The sequence below is a fragment of the Cydia pomonella genome, chromosome 1 (genome assembly GCF_033807575.1).
Source record: "Cydia pomonella isolate Wapato2018A chromosome 1, ilCydPomo1, whole genome shotgun sequence".
Lineage (NCBI taxonomy): Eukaryota > Metazoa > Arthropoda > Insecta > Lepidoptera > Tortricidae > Cydia > Cydia pomonella.
Window position 1 is genome coordinate 31,428,464 of NC_084703.1, and position 6,301 is coordinate 31,434,764.

The 6,301-nt window shown below is 37.0% G+C and overlaps 1 long non-coding RNA gene across 1 annotated transcript; it reads right to left on the reverse strand.

Annotated features, from left to right (window-relative positions):
• Nucleotides 1-1,492: 1,492 nt before the first annotated feature.
• LOC133528689 (uncharacterized) lies at nucleotides 1,493-5,402 on the reverse strand. Its single transcript, XR_009801035.1, has 3 exons — nucleotides 4,863-5,402; nucleotides 4,409-4,463; nucleotides 1,493-1,901 (listed from the first exon to the last, which is right to left on the reverse strand). It is a non-coding gene; the product is annotated as an uncharacterized LOC133528689 (long non-coding RNA).
• Nucleotides 5,403-6,301: the final 899 nt, after the last annotated feature.

The following is a 6,301-nucleotide window of genomic DNA, read 5'->3' on the forward strand; positions in this document are numbered from 1 at the left end:
TAGGTTAAATTTGAACAACGAAGATTTTTCTGTATTCGAACTTAATCCTTGTCACTTTGACATAAAGTGTCCATGTCGAGTACTAGTGCAGCGTCGAGCACTAGTACTTCTACCTTTTTTCGTCCTCTTTCAATTTCCAAAATTTCATAATGATTGGTTGCATTTTGGAGGAGGAAACAGTCGAGAGCGAAACCTCGATTTTTGGGTTTTTTGCGAGTGAATTTTAGTCCGAGCTGCAGTTGTCCTTATCGCACGAATTGGTGGCGGAGGCATAACATCCTTATTAGGGATTGCAGAACCGGTACTGTTTTAACCTTTTCAACGCCAAAGACCACTAAAACGGTCATCATCTGTCGTGCCCGCGACGCCAATGACCATTAAAAAGGCTATGGCGGACGTTGTCAAAGCGACTTTCCTACTGTCAGTTAAGCTTCATATTCGCTCTTCACCAGTTAACTTTTTGGCGTCCATGGCTTTTCTTGACACGTGTGGAAAAGCGTTGAAAAGGTTAAAGAACCGGGATTTTCGGTACTGGTGGAAATAGGAACCGGGATTTTCCGGTACTTTCGGAACTGGTCTAATTATTCCATTATTTTAAATAAAACGACAGCATTTTGCGGTTTGACCACCTTTCGTACTTTTTTATTTATTTATTTTTTATTGTTATTTTAATTTATTGAGAAACAAACAAGTCTTAAAATAAACATATGAGCAACTTAGCTAATAGCTATACATTAATTTCGTTATAGACCTATAGTTTCCTAATTTTAAATTTCGATGTACAATTGAAAAAATAATAGTGTAAACTTAGAGTGTACATAACAAAAACGTAAATGTATATAAAAAATAAAAATATGTATATATATATATATATATGTAGAGAACAGAGAAAATACTTAAATCACAGGTACCTACTATCAGGTTGCTGCAACTATTAATCGTTATTTTAGAAAAATATACTGTTCCTTTAAAAATGCCTAATGAATTGCAAAACAAATCTGCGTCCATACCTTTTTCATTGTACTCCCTACATGCGCGCCCAATATATGAATGCTGTGCGTGTTTCGTTCGTATTATAATGTAATAATCACATTTTCTTTTACTACATATAATCACAATAAACAGGGCAATTTTTTTAGAAATATAGTATTTAAACCTTGTGTTTTTGCCCTATCTGAGACATGGCTCAAGCCTGGAGCTCTTCTAAGAGCTACTGGCTATTCATGCCTCAGAGAGGACCGTCCTGACGGGTGGGGTGGAGTAGCTTTACTCGTCAGGAATTCTGAATCATTTTCATCTCTTCATTTCCCATCTCATAGTGATGATTTTTCAATTATTGCTGCCATTGTAAATAACATCTGCATTCTCTCTGTATATATTCCTCATCAATCATCTTCTATTTTTAATGAATTAGAACAAATAATTTCCTCTCTACCTAGGCCCTTGTTGATTCTAGGAGATTTCAATTCACACCGTCAGTTTTGGGGCAGTTCAGTATCCAACTATAATGGACATCGTGTTTTAAAAATCTTAGATGATCACAATCTTTGTGTCCTAAATACTGGCTCCAACTCGCCGTACAGCGCCTACAGAATCACCCAGCGCTGTTGATCTATCCATTTGCTCTGCTGATCTGGCATCTTCTTTCACCTGGCAAACTCTAGATTCTACATTTGGTAGTGATCATTTTCCAATTATAGTCTCATTTTCTTCGTCTATGCGACCATCTCCGAAACCTAGCCCTAGGCTTAAATACAATCTATGTAATGCTGACTGGAAAAACTTTAAATGCTGTGTAGAGAAGAAATTATTGTTTTTGCCTAGTTTAAATGATACTGACGTAGTTTGTTGCTCGGTTGCTTTGGCCCGGATGATCACAGAAGCAGCTGATGATGTATTTCCTGTAAAAAATACTGTAAATAATAAAATCCCCTCTCCTCCTTGGTGGGATCAGGATTGTTCCCAAGCCATTAAAAAACGAAAGGAGGCTGAAAATCTTTATCGTCATTTTATGACTACTTGAGTCTTACATGCAGGTCGCACGTGATACTAAGAAATTGTTCCGTAGGAAGAAATATGAAGGTTGGAGACGATTCTGTGCGTCTCTCAATCCTAATGTAAAACCTTCCATAGTTTGGAACAACATCAAAAAATTCAGACATGCATTCAATGAACCCTCAAGGCGTACACTGCCTCCTAATCTTGCACAACAATTTATAGACAGACTAGCACCTTCATCTGTTCCTGAAGAGTTTGTGTTCCAACCTGCAACCTTTTTATATGATCCTTCCTTAGACTCCACTTTTAATTGCCCTTTTGAAATGGAGGAATTAAAAGGTGTATTAAGCAATTTAAAAGATAGTGCTCCTGGTGAAGATGGTGTGCCTTACTCATTTTTAGTAAATGCCAGTGATGGCATACTTACTTATTATCTGTAGGGCTAAGATGGTCGGTTCTTTATCATTTGTCACCATGCCTGTCACATTCTAACAAGTATGTAAGTGCGACAGTGACAGGCATAGTGACAAGCGATAAAAATGGAACCATGCTGCCACTGCTGTAGGGCTAATATGGTCGGTGTTTTATCATCTATCGTCATGCCTGTCACTTTCTAACAAGTATGTAAGTGCGAAAGTGACGCATAACATGACAAGTGATTAAAATGCGACCATGATACCGCCGCTGAGCATAATAAATTCGGTTATCCAGTCCGGTATAGTCCCAGATTCATGGAGATCCCAGATAGTTATTCCTATTTTAAAACCCAATAAACCAGCATCAAATGTTTCTTCCTATCGCCCTATTGCCCTTTCCTTAGTATTTGCAAAAGTAGCTGAACACTTAATTAAAAACAGGCTAGAATTTTTTGTTGAAAAGAACCATTTATTATCTCATAGTCAGTTTGGATTCCGAAAAGGTAGATCTACTTATGATAGTTTGTCAATTGGGGTTGGATTGGGGTTGGCAACTGTCAAAGGTTTGCATAGATGGCGCCATCATAGCTTGCCCCTGTCTCTAGTTTTGTTCTATGAGATTTGGCTTAAAGTACTGGAATCCAGGTCACAAAATTCCAAAAAATAAACAAGAATTTGACACAATTCTAGGGATTGACAGGGCAACCGGCCGGCCAACCCCAGATATACGACTGGCATTTTCTAAAAATGAGTCGGTAGTAGCTGCTTTTCTGGATTTAAGTGCTGCTTATGATAATGTATTAGTTTCAGTGTTGCAGGAAAAGCTTTTTAAGTTAGGCATACCACAAATGTTAAGTTATTTTGTAATAAACCTTTTATCTGAACGGTCCATCAGTCGTATAAATGACAACAATAGAATTTCTCGTTTAGTGTGGAGAAGACTACCACAAGGGTCTGTATTAAGTCCATTATTATACAATATCTATACATCTGATTTAGAGTCATCTCTAAATGGTACTGTTAGGGTCTTACAGTATGCCGATGATTTATTACTTTATTCATCAAATCTTTCTCCTGAACAGGCTAGTCTAGTAGATCAGTCACTTGTTTCTTGAAGTTATGGTTAGATTCTAATGGTTTAGATCTTTCTGTTCCTAAAAGTGTTGTAGTTTTATTTACTAGAAAACTATTTCCTCCTCCAATCAATGTGCAATTTGATAACTACTCCATTTCAGTAAAAGATAAAACTAAATTACTTGGTGTCATTTTAGATAGTAAATTAACAGGCCTCCCACATTGTGAGTACATAGTTTCTAAATGTGAAAAAAATAATAATATCCTTAGGTGTGTTTCTGGAGTTTGATGGGGTTCCCATCCTTTTTGTATGAAACTAATGTACAATGCCTTAATAAGAAGCATTTTAGATTATGGGACATTTTTGTTAGAGCCTGGATATGTAGTTCGCTTCCAAAAACTAGATCATATTCAATCTAAAGCCTTGAGAATAATTTGTGGTGCCATGAAATCAAGCCCTATCAATGCTATGCAAGTTGAGTGTTGTGAGCCTCCGCTCCATTTACGACGCCAATATCTTTGTGATAGTTTTTTTTTTCCGTCGCTCCCCATTCTCTAATCACAAACTCTGGATTATCTTGTCTAACCTTCTATTTCAAATAAGTACATCCAACTATTGGAAACACGAGAGCCCTCCTTGCTTAATCAAAAGTTTTCAAAAACTTAAATCTATTTCAGCTCCCACTGTTAGCTCTTCATCAGTTCCCATTTTTCAGCATGAATATGAGTCTCTTATACTAGTTCCACCAGTTCTCCTGTATATAGGTATATCAAAGAATGATATAGATCAAAACCAACAATTTCTGGGTTTTATTGGTACTGATTGTCAGGGTGCTAACCATATGTATACAGATGCCTCTAAGATGTCCACCAATGGTTGTGTCGGTATTGGTGTACTTCACATTAAATCTAATATTTACCAAAAGATAAAATTGCCTCCAGAATCCTGTGTATAGTGGTGAGTGCTTTGGAATCCTGAAAGCATTAGAGTTTATCATCATAATGCATCTTAAAAAAAGTCATTTTTTCAGACTCTTTAAGTTCTCTTCAATCAATATCTAAATTTCCTTTCAAATCTAAATCTAATAACCCAATTATTTATCAAATCTATAGTCTACTGCAAAAATGTCATCTTAAAGGGTATTCGGTTTCCAATGCCTGGATCCAGAGGGATTAAAGGCAATGAAAGGGTGGATGACTTAGCTCGAGATGCCATTAGTTCTGGAGACATGTTTCCATTTAAGAATGTTGCTGAAGACCTGTTGGCACTGCCTAAAATATACCTAAGAAAGGAATGGACAAAATTATGGGCATCTGGTGCGGGTGCCGCTGCGTTACATTATCGGAGCATACAAACATCAATTCCTGCCAAACCTTGATTTGCTAAAATCTCTTTGCCAAAGCCTGCAACCAGTATGTTAATTCGAATGAGATTGGGTCACGTGTGTACACCGGAACACCTGAAACTACAAAATCGCGTGGCCAGTTCCGCATGTATTTGTGGAGCTGATCCCGCTGATCTTAATCATATATTCTTTTCAGGTAGTAAATTGTAACCTGGATGATCGTTCTATATTATTAAGACAGCTGTCAGATTTAAAAGTTCCGTTTCCCACATCTATTACAACACTCCTGTATATTAATCAAATATTAATGAATGATTCTTCTCCATATATATTTAAATCATTATATTAATTCCTTTAACGTCATAATATAAAATTATAATTTATTATAATATAATTTTCGCTGATCCTTGTCCAAATTCCGACTTATCCGTTATAATGTAATCCTTTAATTCCGTTTCCCCGTTTTACTCGTTTGGCTGAATGCGCCAGGGTTGCGATACCATTAAAAAAAAAAAAAAAAATCCCATATTTTTTCCAGTGTTTGTTGTATGTACGGAAGGTGGAGGTAATCCACAGATCCACACTCCATAGTTTGTTGGAACGACTAGCACATCATTTTTTCTTTTTTTTGTTCTAACTTTTGTTACATTTGCCAATGTCAAGTTGTAATGGGATTAAAAGTTAGGGAACTCCGATCCTTTATAATACAATTTCAAAAACTAGTCACGAAAAACTCCTAGCACATCATTTATCCGCACAATAAGGCATATTTCTTTTGTTAAAGATATAATTTGCATACTTCTTACTACGACTGTGACAACGGGCCGCCATTTGCGAACTAAATAGCTCCGCGGCGCGGCACAACGTTGACGCCCCGCCCGCTTCGGCACAATGTGTGTGGGGTCATTTTGCAGAGCTAGTTCGTCATCTATGTTTATTATCAATCGCTGATACCTACACAGCGGCACATTAAGGAAGAGACAAGTAATGATTTTTCAGTAGGTAGGTAGGGTTTTTAAGCTTTCAAGATTTATTGCACAAAAAAACGACTTAGTTGACGACCTGTCTGGTCTAGTGGGTAAATATTCAGGGACCCTGCCTATGAAGCCGATGGTCCCGGGTTCAAATCCTAATAAGGACATTTATTCGTCTGATGAGCATGGAGCGTTCCGGAGTCATGTATAGGTATATTTATGTATCTCGTTGTCTAAGTACCCACAACACAAGCCTTATTGAGCTTTCCCTGGGACTTAGTCAATTTGTGTAATACTGTCCTATAATATTTGTTTATTTATTGCGATGGATAGATAACATCCACCATAATCTTCTACGTCATTTCTTTTTAATTACCTACTTTGTTATTGTGCAGATTAAGAAAATGTTGGTACGTGGCGTATAAATAAATTGCTGCAGCGGCTAATGCTTCCACGTCCATCTTGGAAAACGAATAGATCGCAACTAACTGTC